Genomic DNA, 18,621 nt, shown 5'->3' on the forward strand with positions numbered 1-18,621 from the left:
AATTATATGATTTTATTACACACTTTACACTGCTTATTCATCGCACAAATTTACGTTTTGCCATTCTGGAAATGCTTGTTCGTCCTCGAAATCCTCATCATGGCTGTGTTAGCTAAAAGAATTACTTGCTACTTCCGGTTCTTGTAGTAAATCAATTGCTTCTTTCGGAAGTGGTAGACGATAACGCCTGACAAGTCTTTTAGTTAGAGAATAGTTGGACACGATTGGATCTGAGGAATCAAGAGCTCGAGCAAAAACATCGCTCAGATTGTCCTTTCGACTGGTCTTTCGAGCGTGCATTTCCCTATCGCGACGACAGACCTTGTTCCTCGATTCACCAGCTTGCTCACTGAACATTCAAAATTTGGTGACGTCTACGGCAAGAGCACGAAATGACGCGGAGAATGACGTGGAAATTTGGAATGAAGCATTTTTCATATTATGAACATTAATTTTTTTTAAATCTGGCTCTTAGCTTCCGCATTTGATAACCGCCAGATGTCGGTAATATGGAGAAAAAAACCACCCGCGTGACGTCAGCTTGCTAGTCACCTGCTGCATTTAAACGGTGGCGCGTGTGATTTTTCAAACTTTTTAATACATTTGTTTACTTTCTATGATAACGTTACACATGTAATGCAATTGAGATGAAATAATTGTCTGCTATTATTTATTTCCAACATATGGTTCATTATTGTTAGATCAAAAATTGCTTGTCGACTAAAAAGCTGCTTTAACTAAAGTTAGTTTTCACAATTTCCTCAAAATAAAAAACTTCGACGGAAATGGGAACGGACAATTCCTAATGACAATGAAAATAAACCAGTTACCTTGAACTTAGACGAAAATCTGCGTTTTTGTAGTAAGCATTTTCTAGTTAAAATTTTGTACAAACATGCGCTGTGATATATTGCGATATTACTCACTCTATTCACTTGTTTAATATTTTTAAAATCAAATATATTAACAGATAAAGTATTTTGTAATATTTTCACAATAAAAAATTCTTAAAGTGATAAAGTACTTTGTTATACTTTTACCTAGAAGGGGTTATACAATCACCGTGTCTGTCTGTCTGTCTGTCTGTGGGTCTGTCTGTCAGGGCTGCGAACGCGTTCGCATTTTCGGGGCAAAGGGTAATCACTGCGTGCGTAGTTTCTTGGCTCACTGCGTTCGCAGTTTCTCGAAGGGTGGGCAAAACCACCGTGTGACGGTGAGCGTTAACGGATTCATTTGCGGTTGGGTTTGGTTGGTCTTTTTTCGTCAACGCTCACCGTCGCGACAGTTTTAACTCAGTTTAATTGGATATTTCGTTATTGTAATGTTTATGTGTAGGTTGTGAATGTTGAGTTAGTGTTGTGAATGTTGTGGGTGTGGAGTTTGTTGTGTTTGCGTTATGAAGGTTGTGGATGTTGTGGATATAATTTATAAATTATATTAATCTTATATTTAATTAAATATTTATAGATCATATTAATCTTATATTTAATTAAATATTTATAGATCATATTAATCTTATATTTAATTAAATATTTATAGATTATATTAATCTTATATTTAATTAAATTTTTATAGATTATATAAATCTTATATTTAATTAAATTTTTATAGATTATATAAATCTTATATTTAATTAAATTTTTATAGATCATATTAATCTTATATTTAATTAAATTTTTATAGATTATATAAATCTTATATTTAATTAAATTTTTATAGATTATATAAATCTTATATTTAATTAAATATTTTAGTATTTTAATGTAAAATTTGATCGTGATCAGGAATTGAACTCGGGTCGCATTGTTACAATGCGGATAGTTCACCGCCGAGCCATTGACTTCCTTAGGCAAAATTTTAAAGTTAAGGAACCATTATGATAAGGCGGTTTTTTTTTACTAAACGGATTAATACAATATCTGTACATATTGTTTATTGAACTTTGTTTGTTTATTCTTTGGTACGGTTTTTTGTTTTGTTTTAAATTTTTGTTAAATTCTTAACAAAATTTCGTTAAAACACAAAAAGTAGTTCATTGTTACCTTTTAATATCGCTTAGAAAAAGGAAAATTATTAAAAACTCCCGCGGAAACTATATCAAAGTAATAATATAGCGCCACCGTATGGAGAACTATCAATCAAACCGGGTAAAAAATATAATCTCTTCAATTTTTCGAACTTTAGTCAAATCTCGACGGGTAAAAAAACACACAAAATAACAGTATATAAGGCCGTTGCCGTCAATATAGAAGATTTAGTCTTTCTTAGTTCTTGGCTGTCAGACGAACTACTACAGGACGGGGTCCTGGTGTCGGTCAAAAGTTATGAGGTAACTTTGCGGTTTTAATTAGTATGTTTGGTCTTCGGTCAAGAAAAGAGATAAATTGTGTTTCGCGTTTGGAACGTGAGTGAATGGACTTCAGTGTATGAACAGTGCGTGTTTAAGACTGAAAGTGTTAAAGTAATTGTGAACTAACTCAAGTCAGCTGTAAGATAAAATTGATTGTTATTATTTTTTGAATTGTAATAACCTAATTATACCCTGGAAATTATCAATTCAACCTGTGAGGGTAATTAAGTAGATTGGAAGTAATTAGTAGCGAACAGCTCTCAGCTGTTAATTAAGACAGAGTTTATAGTTAGGTAATTTGAATTTAGTTAAAATTACTCAGTATAATTTATGATATTTACTTAAGTGTAAGTGTGTTTTGGTTTATTTTTCAATCACGATGAACTAAGACAAATCTAGTCTTAGACACTTGAGTACCAGTTCTGTACAATTACGTAGAAGGGATATATATTGTTGGGTTATTGATGAAAGTTAAATCTAGAACGTTCCATAGACTGTTCTGAATAAAAATACACATTTATAATTGTGCATAATTCGGGTTGCCATTTTATTTTCTAATCACTCGCCCACAACATTACAGTTCTGGCAATCCTGAATCAAATAAATTTTCGATATAACGGCGACGGGAAATTATTCTCGTAAATTTATTGCGCGGCCTTAGGGAATATTCTTTTAACAAAATTTCGATAAACTATCGTTTAATTAAAATCGGCCCGATTCCGTTAAAATTATAAACCAAAAAGCGAACGGTCGTTATAATACCCTCTGTAGATATTTCTTTCATTAAAAATTGGTTCGTTTTATATTTAACTGATAAACTTGTCATAATTACATTGATATTTTAAGGCTTAGGATGAAACAAAATTTTAACTTTGAAAATTCCCGCTTCTTATTTTCACCATATTACCGCCATCTGTTGGATTTCAAAAAACCGTAATGCCGCACTCTCGAATTCCTCTATAATATGGCCTGTATTACAGACGGCTATGTTCCCATATTAAAGTTTGGTTTCTTTGAATAAAGACTGGATTGTTTACACCGCCTTTAATTCGCCAGGTTTTTAAACCTTCAACGTTACGATAGCCCAAATGAAGGCAAAATTCAAAAAATCTAATCCAGGCGTGAAGTGGACTAATTCCGTAATTAAGTTTGCAATCGTTTACGTGATGTCTTGTTTGGAGGTTTATTTGATTAAATTGTGTTGGGGTGGCACCGCGTATCGAGCATGTTTGCTGAGATTTTTCTCCGGAAATTATACACTTTTCCATCAATTACCGTCAAATAAAGACTATATTTGATCGATACATTTAGATTGGTTGAAATTGTTCAATTAAGCGACTGAATATATTCAATCTGTTGTTCAACCCAAACCTTTTCTTTCAAAATGGAGTCTTTGCGTTCTTTTAAAAGTTGCATTCTCAGAGGGGTACAAAATCTAATAGACTGGGGAGATGGATTATTCCAAATGGTATGTCTCGCGCTTGAACACATTCGTAAGGGAATCACTGTTGTCACAAATAAAGCCGCGTCTGAGAAATCTTGTGAACTGTCGAAATTTTGCTTGTATAAGGATTGAGCGGTGCTTCCGTCGAAACCCCACGACGCTATCATAGTAAGAGCAGGAAACTATAGAGGTATACACTTGGAATGTCTAGGTTCCATTGGGACGGTGATACGAAAGCGCGTCGAGAAAAAGGCGGGGCTTAACTACGTCAAGTGTAAGACGTAACACGACATTTCAAATTCATTGGCTCGAGGTTTGACGCGAAAAGAATGCGTCGTCATGGTAACAAATAGGCGATCTTCCCGCGCAAAAAAAGGCTTATAAAACAATGGATTTAAAAACCTCAATTTGTTATCGTACTTAATATTTTGAAGTAATTATAATGTTCTTCGCGAAAGAAGTGTAGTGATACCTAATTTCAGGTATTTGTATGGTTATAAAAGAGATAATCAGGTAACCATGACTATAGGCTTAATGACAAATTTTCGTCGAATTAGGGTAGCGAGGCGCGAGAGTTTTTCTCGTGAGTTTTCCTGCTTTAAGACACGCCCGTTTCTACGAGCTTCATCACGGCCGTAAAAATCTTCCTTAGACATTCCAAGTGTATACCTATATAGTTTCCTGGTAAGAGCAAGGTTTTTTATGTTTAATGTTTCGGCTTAACTTTGTAAAACTTCACTTTGAAGCTTCAGAATTCGTAGAGTAGTGTGATCCAAAAGATCTTGTAATAAAACTGACGCGGTAGTTTCTGACATCTCAATCGGTTATGGTCTACAAAGTGACTTGGCTTCGACGACTTTATAATAAGGGGGAAATAGATGAGATCCGTGGGATGTGGCTGTTTGGCGTAACATTTTATAAGTTGAAACCGATAAATTTCCATCCATAATTGGGGATAAAGCTTCTTCAGCGGTACAAGTAGTTGGACCCTGATTCGAATTTTTAGTAAGCTGCTGAATTCTTTTAAAGGGGCTGGAAAGTGGGGTTTTGAAATCGTCTAGTGACGTGGTATCTCCAAAAAAATCCGGACCCTGCTTTATTTTCATTTTTCCCCGCTTGAGGAATTTGGCTCTGACGGAGATGTTTTGAAAATAGTAAGGTGCAACCCGAGAGAGACTAGTGACAGGTATTCATACGCGAACTAAGATATTCGGGCCTTCGTGGACGTGGTTTTGGTTCTAGTATTTTAATATTTATTTAATTATAATGAAGTTAATGAACGAGTTTAATTCAAATAAAAAACGGAAACGTGATGATACGAAAATACCTCTTGTTGGTGAATTAGATAAGTGGGAAAAGGCAAAAAACTGTGGTGTAATCGGGTGTAGTACTAAGGTTTATCAAAATGCTCCAGTGAAACCAAGGCCCTAAGAAATTGGCTTCGATTCATCTAGCGTTTTTTTTACAAAATTCGATGAAACTCGTAAATAATAATTTAAAAAATTACGAACACACTACTACCAAAAGACCTTATCACTCAAATGAATTTTTTGTTAAACATTTGTTGTTCACTAAACTAAATCTCAATAAAGATTAATGAAATTTGAAATCTTCCTACGAGCTCAACTATAACACTAACCAAGACCACGCTGGATTTCGTCATACAAAAATCCCAACACAGCGGTGCCTGTTTACGTCTTCGCGAACTTGAGAAAAAGTAGTTCTACGCCCCAAATTTCGTTAATGAGGTCACGGATGACGTTTTTCAAAACCCCACTTTCCAGCCCCTTTAAGCCTATTTGGACTTTTTAATAATTCTTTCAAGACTTGAGACAGCTGGTTTTCGCCTTGATATTTTAAAGCAAGTTCCGTTAATTTTACACTTTTTAATGGAGATACTCGATTCCAGCGGCACCTGTGTATTTTCATTTGTACATTTAGGCAGACGTTTCCCTGTCTGAATTGACATAGTTGACCATCAACCCCAACTTTTTCGTAACTGAAAACAATCGTCTTGCCTGCTTTCGGCGGTCTACGAAGACTTCAAGGATTGTATAAAACCAAGCGCGGAAACAGAACGCACTTCTGTAATATAGACTAAAAATTCATGTTATTCAAAAATATAGACGCTTATAACGTTTGCGTACAAAGTTCAAGGTTGTGTCTTACATAGGTTGCTATTCTTAAAAAGGGAAACAAAAACTATTTTTGAGCCAATCTAAGTTTTGAATTGTTTTTTTTTTACATTTAATTTTTCCAGCCCAAAAACCGCCCAAATATAGGCTAGATTTGGGCTATATTAAAGAAATTGTTTTATCATAGATAAACGTCAATGGTTGCCGAACTAACAAAGATCGCAACGACTTTTAACCGTAATTACATAATATGACTTCTTGCCTACCCATAGTGAAAAGATCTACGAAATTGGCTCGCATCGTTTGGAGTTCAAGCCAGTCAAAGATGGCTGATTTTGTGCTTTTGAGATGGTTTCCATTTCATATCTTTGTTTATACGCGAAACATCGCAACCCAAAAAATAATACGTGATATCAAAGATAATTTAAACTTCGAAGTTTAAATTATCTTTGGTGATATGAATAGCTTAATCTATCCAATGCCAAAGTCAAAATTGCCCAAAACGCAACAGGAAGCTAACACGGAGGCTAGGGGTCGCGTGAAAAAATATTTAGATTTCACAAATCCAGGTATTCTGCATAAACGAAATATGTACTAATATTTATTATATGCATTCTCTGCCAAAATATCGGGCTTTAGGAACACTGTGCGCGGGGCTCTCGAACTGCGCAAATGTCAGATATAGATCGCTGTTTTTAAAAATGGTGCAAGATGGCAAATCGTTACTCGGAGCTCGCTCGTTGGTGTGGCCGGTGTTCGTTGCCATGGTAACGGTTCTAGGTCGGCCATGCCACTAAGAATCCCATGATGGTCACGTGATTATTTCGCCGGATCTGCTTACTATATGAGCTTACATACTTCAAATCATAAACTTCTGACAAAAAGTTAATTAGAAAAACAATAGAGAATTACTATGGTTATTTCGATCGTCAGTAGCTGCCAAGATATTGATTGGCAACATTAATTTGGGCCTATAAACACTTTTGTTTAGCATGATCAGGAGGACAACATATCCAAATTTCATAAAAATTGGCCGAAAGCCATTTTCCCATAGACGATATGCGGGGTCCTTTGTTTAAGGCAATATCATTTGTAATATTTATTTTAATTAAAATAAAAGATATTCTACTAGTCGGGATAGGACCGGGGTTAAATTGTTAGGAGGAAGCCCTCAATACGGCAGTATATCATTGACATTGAGTGCCGTGTCCAGTAGTTAATACGCCAAGGGCAAACTCTCCCGAGGATAAGTATATTTTGGCAAGCTTGACAACTTGTTGTATTTGGGTTTGATGTACAATGCAATATTTAATTATCTAATTTAATTAAAACGAATTTGGGTCCCAAAGAAATAAATATGCACCGTAATAATTGATTTTTAGCGTACTTTAACCATAGGCCAATAAATATCTTTTATTGGCCCATGCTTTAAGGTTTTACTAATTTACCCATTATTTCTAGAAATTAGGTAATGGGGAACTAAAATACTACATAGAAGTAAATTATAGATATAAATTAACATTTCAAATTTTGAGTTTGATTTCTTTGGTGCAATCGATCCAACTTAACTTTAGTAGAATAGCTGGTATAGTAACGAGACAAGCGAGCTGAACAGTGATTGGTAGAAGTCAAGGTTCGTAAAAGTAAAGTTACTACTAGCTCTTTTGAATAAAACGCCAAAATTGGTACGATGCTTCTGCCATCTTTTATTTAAGAAACGTAGTTTATATTTTTAAATTTAATAATTTCTTCATAAAAGGACTGGTGTAAAATATAAATTTAAATAGGTTGGTTTTGTTCCGCAACATGAACCGGAAACTACGTAGAATAAATTTTGTACAGTCTCCCCAATAGATGGCAGTTGGGGGGTGGATTCTGTTGATGACGTCGTTATTTAGCTCGATTTTTCCAATGTTTTGAAGATAGCCTAGAAGTTCCGACACATCGCTCGTCGGCAACGGCCATATCACGCTGAATACACCGGTTCTCGTCCGATCACCGAAGTTAAGCAGCGTCGAGCGCGGTCAGTACTTGGGAGGGAGACCACCTGGGAACACCGCGTGCCGTTGGCTACACAACTATTTTTTTTATTTTTCGCGTAGGTTATTTCAATTTATTACTGAATTTAAAAATTATTTTATTTATTTGGAAATTAAAGCGCTTGAGGGCCTATGGTATTGGACATCGTTTTTAGATTTTAGAAATCTAAAGATTCTGGAGATAATTCGAAAATTTTTTATTAAGAAAATGTCCATAAAATATTAATTTCCTAGCTAAATTAGCATACGTTTTATAAGCGTGAACTCTTATAAAAATCATGTATATATTTAAATGTAAATTGACAGAATTATTATTTATTTAACAGATGTCGCTAGCGTCGAAATAAAAACTAAATTCTTACCGGCGTTTGAAAAATTCGGCATTGACTTACCACATGTTAGCAGATACAACCAATAAAATTCTTGAAACAAACGCGTTAAATTGTTAAATTCAAACGCCGGTGTGTAGATATGAAAATAACTTAAATTATAGTAATTTTTAACAATATATTTTATATGCGATATATAATTTAGCTTAAGAAATTAAAGTTGATAAAATAGAGTATAAGTTGTCTAATTATAATACTCTAAATACTAAATAGTTCACTGATCGTAAGGTGAACACCCTAGCCAATGAAAAATGTACACACGAAAATGAGCATTTAAAAACGCGTTTCGTTTCCCTTTTGTGGGGTGTGTTTGTTGCTCCTAGATGGCACCACGGTCTCCAGTAAAGTCGTTTTTTCAAAGAATCTGGTAGATTCATTGTCCTTTCTAATAACAAGGGCCTCATCATAATACAGGTGGAAATGATAGAGCCGACAGTTGCTTTAATTCTAGCCATTCCTAGTCGATACTACCACGGGGTAGAAATGCACGCGTCATCTGTGGTTTTATGCGATTCCCTAGAAAATTTGAGGGAGGCGGGGGGAGGAAGTGAAGACTGAATAGTTTCAGTGGCTCCCTCTTTTGGGGCTTTGATCTAAACTCTATGCTTCGTCTGCTTCGGGATCCGAACAAATGCCTCGGTCTACTCTATCAATTGTGAGATGTATCAGTGTCTATGATCATACAAAATATTTCACAACTTTGTCACCCTATCCCTCCGATCTACACTAGTTTTCCAATATTTCAACAAAATGGTTCTCAATATATACGGCGCACATTCAAATTCAAACGTATAAAATGCACACTAATTCTAATACTTACGGTATCTCGATACCAATTACGACCGAAACGAGTCTAGGTGGCGTAACGGCGCTAGCTTCTCCGAGGCAGGGCAGGAAATAAGAAATTAAAGTTATCGGACATTCGTCCAGTGACCCCCCATCATTTAAAATTTTTTATCGGACATTGTCCAATAATTTTACATTTTTTTATTTTGTAGAAAAAACAATCCGTTTATTGAAAAAGTTATCGGACAAATGTCCAATGACCCCCCTAAGATTTTGAGAAAGTTATCGGACATATGCAAAATTTATCGGACAATGTCCAGTGTCCTGTGCTTATTTCATGCCCTGCTCCGAGGTTGCGCCAAAGATCTAGCGTCTGCTACAAACAAATTAAATAGTCTTACGAACTTTTTTCTTAAATAAACTTATCAAAAAAAAGCAAACTAAGCAAAACTTATATTAAAATGCATGTATCATTATTTATAAAGGCAAATGTACGAATAACGATGAGGATAAACTAATAGCGTCTGATTTAGCCGTTACCTATCTAGGTTTCAATGACGAAACAAAGGGGGCGTAGCGATAGTTTTCGATCGCTAATAGAATGTTTCAGGTCCTTTACCTACTTAATTTAATTAATTTACCTACCATTTATTAGTAATAGCTCTTTTAAATTAAGCGCCAAAATTGGTACGATGCTTCTGCCATCTTTAATTTAGGAATCGTAGCTTATATTTTTATATTTAATAATTTCATTGTGTAAGTGAAAAATATAAATTTAAATGACGTTGGTTTTGTTCCGCAACATGAACCCAAAACTAAGTAGAATAAATTTCTTACAGTCTCCCCAATAGATGGCAGTAGTGAATCGTTGATCGCTGTACTATCAAAGCATGGGGAAGAGGGATTCTTGTGATGACGTCATTATTTAGCTCGATTTTTAAGCAGCGTCGAGCGCGGTCAGTACTTGGGAGGGAGACCACCTGGGAACACCGCGTGCCGTTGGCTTACCAACTATTTTACGCGATTTTTTATTTTTTACATAATCGGTAGGAAATTTGGACGAAGAACTCTGTGGGTGGACGCACGAATTTATTTTAGAGGAGTGTGTGTTCATTTTTAAAACTTCAAATTAAACTTGAATATAAATTCTTAATCGCTCGTAGCCTTGCCTGAAACAAAGTAACATAATTACTACCCGAGGCTGACAATTGTGAGAGCAACAGTCAAGCAAGTTGTGATACGTGACTTTTGAAAGAAATTTTAATTTAGGGTCCACGAGTTTTTTTAAATAGTTCTTTTTAAAGAATAACCTGCCATCTTGTTGAAATGTTGCTCCCCGCTTCAGCTGTGGATCCGTTTTCTCTCCCACTAAAGAGCTTATGAACTCATTCTTAGGCATTGGCTGAACTATTCCAGAGCAACATTTCAACAAGCTGGGCAAGCGTAAAGACATTTTATAAAATCAACTATTAGATTGACTCAATACTTAAATTTTTATTTTCGTGCAACTGTATTTTAAGTTCACTACTTGGTCGTGATTGCTGATTTAAAACTACAACTTATTATTGCCCAGATAGATGGAGACCTTTTCTCTGTGATATTTTGTTGTGAATAATGCAGGGTGCATTAGCCACCCAAGTTCCACAGCTACAACAAACAATAGTGTTTTAAACTTCTGTCTAGTTACATTCATTTAACCACGCGCAAATATCCTGGTGGTAGGCCAACTGCAGAACACGTTGGCCTACCACCAGGATATTTGCGCGGCGGGAAGTAAACTTAAAGGAAAACAGGCAGAAGAAAACCAAGGCCTTTAAGCACATAAAATTTTGAATGAGCAGACAGCTTTCACCAATTCAATTTAAAATTAAGTCGGTAGGCGGCAATACTTATGTTCAAAATTTAAAGCAATTATGCAAAGGCCCCTGTTAAAGGCGGTTATTAGAGATGGTAATGAGTTTCAGATTCTTCGAAAAACGCCACTTTACTGGAGAGAGTGGTGCCATCTATTTATGTGAAAGGAAGTTAAAATTTAAAATAGTCAAATGATAACATCGTCAGAGAACAATTGTAGAGTATTATAATTAGACAACTTATACTCTACTTTGTTAGTGGACTTTAACCTAAATTATATATTCCTCGTAAAAATATTGTTTATATTTGCTGTAATTTATGTCATTGACAAATTTACAAACGATCCAATCAACTCTAGGGAAACCTCTAAGTACCAGCTTTTTTAACTCGACGCTAGCGACATCTATTGAAAAAAAGAGCTACTTCACGTCGAGCCGCCACTTGCTTTAAACTAAGCTCGAAGCCCTTTGGATGTTCTTAGTAAGTCGAAATAAAATCTTGATTTCACCCTGAGAAGAATTTGTATTTTTTAAGAGGTTAGTGATAACAGCGGATTTCCAAAATGGAGTGTGTGGGCTGGAGACTCTCTCTTGCCTTTCGTCTTCGGTGGTTCGCCCACACGTGGACGCCTCCTTTTGGGGTTGAAATCCCTTTGAGCCAATTTTCAGTAACGGATTTCCCCGCGGGAGGGCGTGTCACAAATTTCGTGACGTCGCGGGAATTATTACGCAATTGACGTCACAAAACACGAGCCTCTCGCCCTACTCCGCGGCGATCTCGAAAGTCACGTCCGCCGAAGTAACGAATTTTTCACAACTTTTTACAAAAGCACTTGTAGATTTGTAGTACTTTGCCCATATTTTTTTAACGTTGGGATTGGGAAATATATTTGGAATGGAATTTTACAGGATTGCCATTTTTTATATTTTATAGAAAAACAATCGATTTTTATTTCAATAAGATTTTTTAATTTATGGATTTTGAAAAGATCAAATTTTATTTGATTTTAATTAAATTTAATGATTATTTAATAAAAAAAATTCCTTATGTTTGCTTCTTATTGAATTTGTTAAAAACATTTTAGTTACAATTTATTTATTTCATTTAATTGATTTGCTAAAAAGTTTTTGCTGATGATGTTTTATTATATTTTGTTTTAGACATTTTACATGTTCTAATTGTTGTATGCAGTTACAAATTTATGGTTGATCGCCTAATTTCACATTTCCGTCACCAGGTTGAACAGAAGCTAAGGGTGATTGGCGCTAGTTATGCTAAGACCAATTCATAGCACCAGATAGGAGACGATTTTTCGATTTTTGTTTTAACTGCTTTAAAGGGAATATAACCTCAGGTATTTGGTGTGGGACACCAACGTTTGCAGTTATGGTCGCTCTTGCCTTTGGCTTTAAAAATGTTTGGCGCCACTGTAGAGGGTAGTTTGAAAAATTGAAGGGGTCTTCCATAAAGATTGCTTTGCAGGTTATATTCCCTTTAAAGTTGAAAGTACGTTTTTAAATAAAATTGTCAAACACGTAATTCAAACGTTTTCAGTGAGTGGTTTGCATTTAAAATTTAAAAATCGTGACACCTAAAAAATAGCCAAGGTCTATTTTAATTTAAAATATGCGCTTAACTAAAACATCTTCAAGGAAAACGGCCAAAAGTAATATTTCCGAGAGCAAGTACCCGCAAGGGACTGTTTATATAGTGCTTGTTGAAATAATGGAAACTTTTCACCTGTACGGTATGCAAGTGTTTGATTTTAATCTATTTTTTTTGACATATTAGCAAAAACACGACGTTCTGTTTACATATGAAAAGTTTCAATCATATAAACAAGGACTATATAAACAGTAACTTGCGATTCCTGTCACTCGTAAATAATACTTCTTGGCGATTTTCTTGAAGAGGTTTAATTTAAGCCGATGAGGTAGAATAAGTAGAGATCCAAATCCGCCTTCCAGGACCTACCGTTTCGCGGGACAGTATTGGTTGAGTTGGAGAGTTAGGCCTAGTAAATGAACTTAATCAAATCGTGCTGGCGCCATCTATCGTGTTATTGAAAAACTAAACCTTAATATAATTTGCAAAAGTGTCCGCTTATAGAAACAGATGGCGCCAACACGATTAGATAAAGTTGAATCTTAAGCCTAATTCTCCTACTCAGATAAAACGTGTCCCGCGAATCCCAGATTTGTTTTTATCTCTAGTTCATATTCTACCTCATTGAATTTAAGCGCCTATTCGACGGGCCTCTGCGAAAAAAAACTGACACAAAAGATGTTCAGCGCGTGGATCTTGATCTCCGAAGAAAGGCGTTGTTTTTCTAAAAATTCATTATTTTGACAAGTTTTTCGTAGAAACGACACAGATTTTGAAAAGTCATTAAAGGTGGTGCGGAGTTCATTTTCGTTCTCTTTGATGGCGGGTTGACGCCTGCAACACGCGAGGCCCCTCTCTCCATGGCTGCTTCCCAAACTGCCGCGATGCCTACTCATCTTGCCAGACGCAATTAGCAGCGCCTTCTCTTATCGACCTAATCAACTCGCGATCGATGGATGTCCCCATAGAAATCTCATAGGTAACTAGAATGCTGCCGCCTACGGCCGAGCTTGACGCCAGTTCGCCTTGAACCTTCAGCCAATGAGAGGCCGTAGAGTGGTTCCGCCAAGGAGGATAATAATCCTCCTTGGTTCCGTTACTATAGCGGGAAATAGGTGACGTCATTCTCTCCGGTGACATTAAATTCTTGGCAGAACCGCTCTTTGAGCTCTGATTAGCTGAGATCTGGCGTCGTCTGCCACGGCGTTTGGGCCATTTGCCAGTTACACGGCAGCATTCTAGTTACCTATGAGATTTCTATGGATGTCCCACTTCCGAGGTTGATTAGATCACGGCCAACTTTGATATCTCGCGCGACAGCGGCCATCTCATTCGTTGACGTTTTAGTGTTAACCTATCATACCTATGAGCAAAAGATGTGTATGACGTGAGCGCCCCTAGCGGATTATTATTTTTAGAATAGTTTTTACATTGAAGTCAATATAACAATTGAGCGTGGCGCTGAACTCCTACACGTTATAGTACAGTTTATAGGGGGAAAATCCTTGCTCGCGGAATTTCGACGAATTCGTTGGCCGCTGTAGCGCGAACAGCGCGTGATCAAAGTTGGATTAGATATAGAGTTGGGCAAAACTCGGAGTGAATTTGGGCGACTAAATCTCCCACCGCCCCCACACACTTTTCTCACTCGCGGGAAAAGAGCAGCGGCAGCGATCGGAAAACATTTCTGTGGGGCCCTGGCCATTATTTTTTTTATAAAAAAATGCATATACTTAAAACTTAAGCAAGAAAATGTACAGCTCTAAATTTATATATTTTTTTAAAAATGTTCTTTCTAATATCTCATCCGTCATGGACTATATTGATAATAAAAGTTAAGTCGATATCTTTAGAAAAATATCTGTGTACAAGGCTAGATAATTAAGCCTTTCTTAGCCACATACTTTACGAAGGTATTTTAGGTAAAATAGGGTACACGACGGGGCGATTTTCTGTTTGGACGAATCTATCGAAATAAATTTTACGGTTATATCATCTTAATGAGAATTTATTTTTTATAATTACGCAGGAATTAATATAATTAGAAGTTTCAGGAGATATGATTTTTCTCAGTCACTCTGGTATGGAACAATACGCAGAGGTATTCCTTGATATAACTGAAACTTCTAATATCATCTTAATGCTACTCGCATCTGCAATCTCAGAATATCTTCTGTAAAAAGACTGAATTTGGACCAAATAAAGGCAGTGATATTATAATTTTTTCCCTGATTGCTATTTTTCCTCAATTTTATTTCTGTGGGGGCTCTGCCCTCGTTGGTTTTTCCCTGTGGGGGCTCGAGCCCCAGAGCAAAAAAATTATCTGTCAATTTCGACAGATCAACGGATCGAGATCGAGATTTTAGCAAATTTTTGCGTGTTCCTTTTAGATTTTTTCAAGGGGCTAACCACTCTTAGAAAATCTGTACACCGGATTACGATTAGATTAGCACTGCCAAAGGCAGGTACTTCAAAGATTACGCGTAATCCCATTAGTACAGTCAAAGATACGGCTCTGTACACCGATTACGTGGAGTGATCAGCCCCTCGGATTTTTTTGTCGAAATGGCAGACCAAGACACGAAAATTCAAATTACTAGCAGACGAAAAACAACAAAGCGCGAGAAGATGTAATGGAATGTTCTATTTGCCGTTTTACTCTAGTCGATTGGGGTGAGATCTATGACGTCAGAGACAGATTCGCTATCACTCATTGATTTTCAAGACTATTAGTAGAAGGTACGAAATTTGAAATTAAATTTAATTTAATTACTTTACTGAAGGGCGTGGTGCCATCTATTAACGGCAAAGGAGGTTATAATATACTTTTTGAACCGAATTAAAATTTCCCGCCTTAAAGGGAATATAACTCCCAAAGCAATCTTTATGGAAGACCCCTTCAATTTCTGAAATTTCCCTGTACAGTGGCGCCAAACATTTTTAAAGCCAAAGGCAAGAGCCGCCAGAGCTGCAAACGTTGGTGTTCCACACCAAATACCTGAGGTTATATTCCCTTTAAATTTCAAGTCTCTCGCCAAAAATAAGAGTGAAATTGGTGACCTTGACTAATCTCACTCTTTGGGGAAGAGTGCACTCGGCGAGTGATGAAAAGTGAGAGTGGGAAAGAGTGAAGATTTTTATTTAGTTCCACTCTCACTCTTGAGTGAGAGTTACTCTCTTAATATCACTAGCGATTTTTCGCGATAGCCGTCGAAGAAAATTACTCGTAATTCTGAAAATAATACCTCTTTTATAACAAAAAATGTCAACTTATATTAATAAATGCATTTAGTTTTAATATTATTATTAATTTTTGTGTATTCAAAAGGTTGTAAGGATTTGGAGCTAAACCTTGGTCACAAAAACCGGTGTTACGTAAGTTGCCAATGGCCCCTTAACGTGATGTGGTAATCAGCACATTTCTGTCAAAAAATAAAAATATAATATTTATGATTTTAAGGGTTAATTTTATTTTGTAAATTTTGTGAAAAAATCATATAATTTTGGTCCATAGATGTTTCTATAAAATACGCGACGTCATGTGTAAATGTTTTTCTACGTCACTACTAGTTAGCTATTCGCGACCGAAACGAGTCTAGGTGGTGTAACGGTTTATCCGAGGTAGCGCCTATGATCTAGGGTCTGCTACAAATTAAAATGTCATAAGAACGTTTTTACTTAAATAAACTTATCAAAATATAAGCAAAAGATTCAAAAATTACATTGAAAGTGCAAGTATCATTATTTATAAAGTCAAATTTACGAATAACGAAGAGGAAAAACTAATAGCGTCTGCTGGTTTCAATGACGAACGATAGGGGGCGTAGCGATAGTTTTCGGTCGCGAATTATTTATTGAAGATAGAGAGCGCGCGCTCGAGTCGATAAAGATTTTCGAATTTAACGTCACGTGAGAAACGCGCGTTCCAATAAAGTATTAAACACAGTAAGATCGTGACGCGCAGAAAAACATTTTACTTTTTTTTGTTGTTTTATTTTACGGAAACACCTATTAAAACCTCGGAAATGAAAACCATTTTCACATAAAAATGCGACTAGGGAAAAATTCGCCCATTATCTGGGAAATAGGTCTATTCTGCATTAGTCCGTGAGGGGGAGATGGTGTTGGCGCCAAGCGAGTGCTTACTTCCGGCACTGTCTGCTCTTCCATCTGCGGACGATCCTCCCAACAATAGGAAATTTTGTAACAGTCAGCGTTGCCAACCGTACTATAATTATAGTACATTTCGATAATTTTACCTTTCGAATTTTTCCGTACTATAATTTCAATCGCGTACTATATAGTACGCTTTTTGCGATAATTGTACTATAATTTTACTACATTTCCGATATTTGTGCGAGAATTTAGAAAGTTCCTATCTGTTAACATAAGAACGGCGTTTTCAGTTTCTTTTGTTACTCCTAGTAGGCTAAGAATTGAAATATTATATTCCTTGGAGCGTTAGGTTTGTACTCGAAAATACGGCCGACTTGACTAATCAAGCGGGTTGTAGCCTAACGAAAATGAAATATGTTAGTAACGGCCAACTATGATAAAGTGCTACCACGCTCTAGCGAGTAATCAAAGTTGGCCGTACTTGTGTACTATAATTTTCTAGAAAATTCGATAATTTTTCGGCTTCGATACTATAATTTCAGTTTTGTGACCTGGCAACGCTGTTCGGAATCGACCGATTTAACATGTCTGTACCCTCGCAAGCCCACCTTGTTATTAGCGGACATCAGGCAAGGAGAACTTCAATTAAAAACTATTTTTCAAGTCGAGTTCGAAATTTGCTTTTTTTGGTAAATTCTAGATAAACAATTTTCCTAGTCATGATTGAAGGTGAAATATTGTTTCTTTTAACCAACGGATGATTAGCCTTTCAAACACCATAAAGCCACCTAGCGACCCACACGAGACGTTCACGCTCTGTTGATTTTCATCTGCTAATCAGTGGCTTTGTTGATGAAAGTTGGGGGGCCGAAAATTAACATTTTTACCTGGCAACTCAGCATTTGGACGGAACATCCGTTTCCTTACTTCCCCCTTGTGGTCTGCTCGGTAACTCTATGTTAAATGAAAATAATAATAATAATATTATTATTATTTATTAATTTTGACATACCTTTATTTTAAATTTTAGTTCAAAATTGCCCCGAAAATAAAATAATGTGTGTTTCATTTTGAAATCAGTTTCTCGTTAATAGGCGCTTCAATATATCCTCGAATAAATCATCCTCCAAGGAAATCGCCCAGAAGTAATATTTCCGAGAGACTGGACCAGCAAGGTATTGTTTATATAGTGCTTGTTGAAATAATGGAAACTTTTCACGCTTTTCACCTGTAAACAGAACGTCGTGTTTTTGCTAAGCTTTAATATGTCAAAAAATCTACCTGGTTAAAAGCGAACGCTTGTGGCTGCCGTAAAGGTGAAACATTTCCCTTGTTTTAACAAGCACTATATAAACAGTGACTTACAGATCCTGGCTCTCGGAAATATTACTTCTTAGCGATTTCCTTGGAGGATGATTTATTGAAGCGTCTATGACATCACGCGGAAACTAGGTGTTGTGAGCAGTTTCGGAACAACCCAAAGAAAAACAGCATGAAATAAAATAACCTGAATCTGGCAACGCTGCTTATTTTGACCTGTTGAGATACCACGACCTGGCAGCATTGTTACTTCTTAAGTTCTTACCATAGAAATCTTATAACATAGAATGATTCCGTATAAATACAAAATGGGCCAATTACATTTACGGAGGTTTCGTCATTACCAGCCAATCACGATTCAACGACTCGTTGCCATCTAGTTTGAGTTACTGAAAATAATAATTCGATTATGGATTACTTCACCTTAAGAACCCGCATTTGATTGGCCCACGTAAATCGAGTCACGGCCCCCTGCACGCGCTCACGTGAGCGCGTGCAGGTGCAGGGGGCCGTGATCGAGTTAAATGTAGTTTTTAAACGTGGTAGACTGTTTCTTTACTCGTAAAGATTTTTCTCTAATATG

General features: G+C 36.3%; 1 long non-coding RNA gene and 1 other non-coding gene across 2 annotated transcripts; one reads left to right on the plus strand and one right to left on the minus strand.

Annotated features, from left to right (window-relative positions):
• The first annotated feature begins 7,882 nt into the window (after nucleotides 1-7,882).
• LOC149958323 (5S ribosomal RNA) lies at nucleotides 7,883-8,001 on the plus strand. The gene has a single exon (XR_016478704.1). It is a non-coding gene; the product is annotated as a 5S ribosomal RNA (ribosomal RNA).
• A 9,604-nt stretch (nucleotides 8,002-17,605) lies between these two features.
• Nucleotides 17,606-18,408, minus strand: LOC149958324 (uncharacterized). The gene is made up of 3 exons (XR_016478409.1): nucleotides 18,383-18,408; nucleotides 18,226-18,312; nucleotides 17,606-17,672 (listed from the first exon to the last, which is right to left on the minus strand). It is a non-coding gene; the product is annotated as an uncharacterized LOC149958324 (long non-coding RNA).
• Nucleotides 18,409-18,621: the final 213 nt, after the last annotated feature.

This window comes from Leiobunum rupestre, chromosome 2 (assembly GCF_980474605.1).
Source record: "Leiobunum rupestre chromosome 2, qqLeiRupe1.1.hap1, whole genome shotgun sequence".
Lineage (NCBI taxonomy): Eukaryota > Metazoa > Arthropoda > Arachnida > Opiliones > Sclerosomatidae > Leiobunum > Leiobunum rupestre.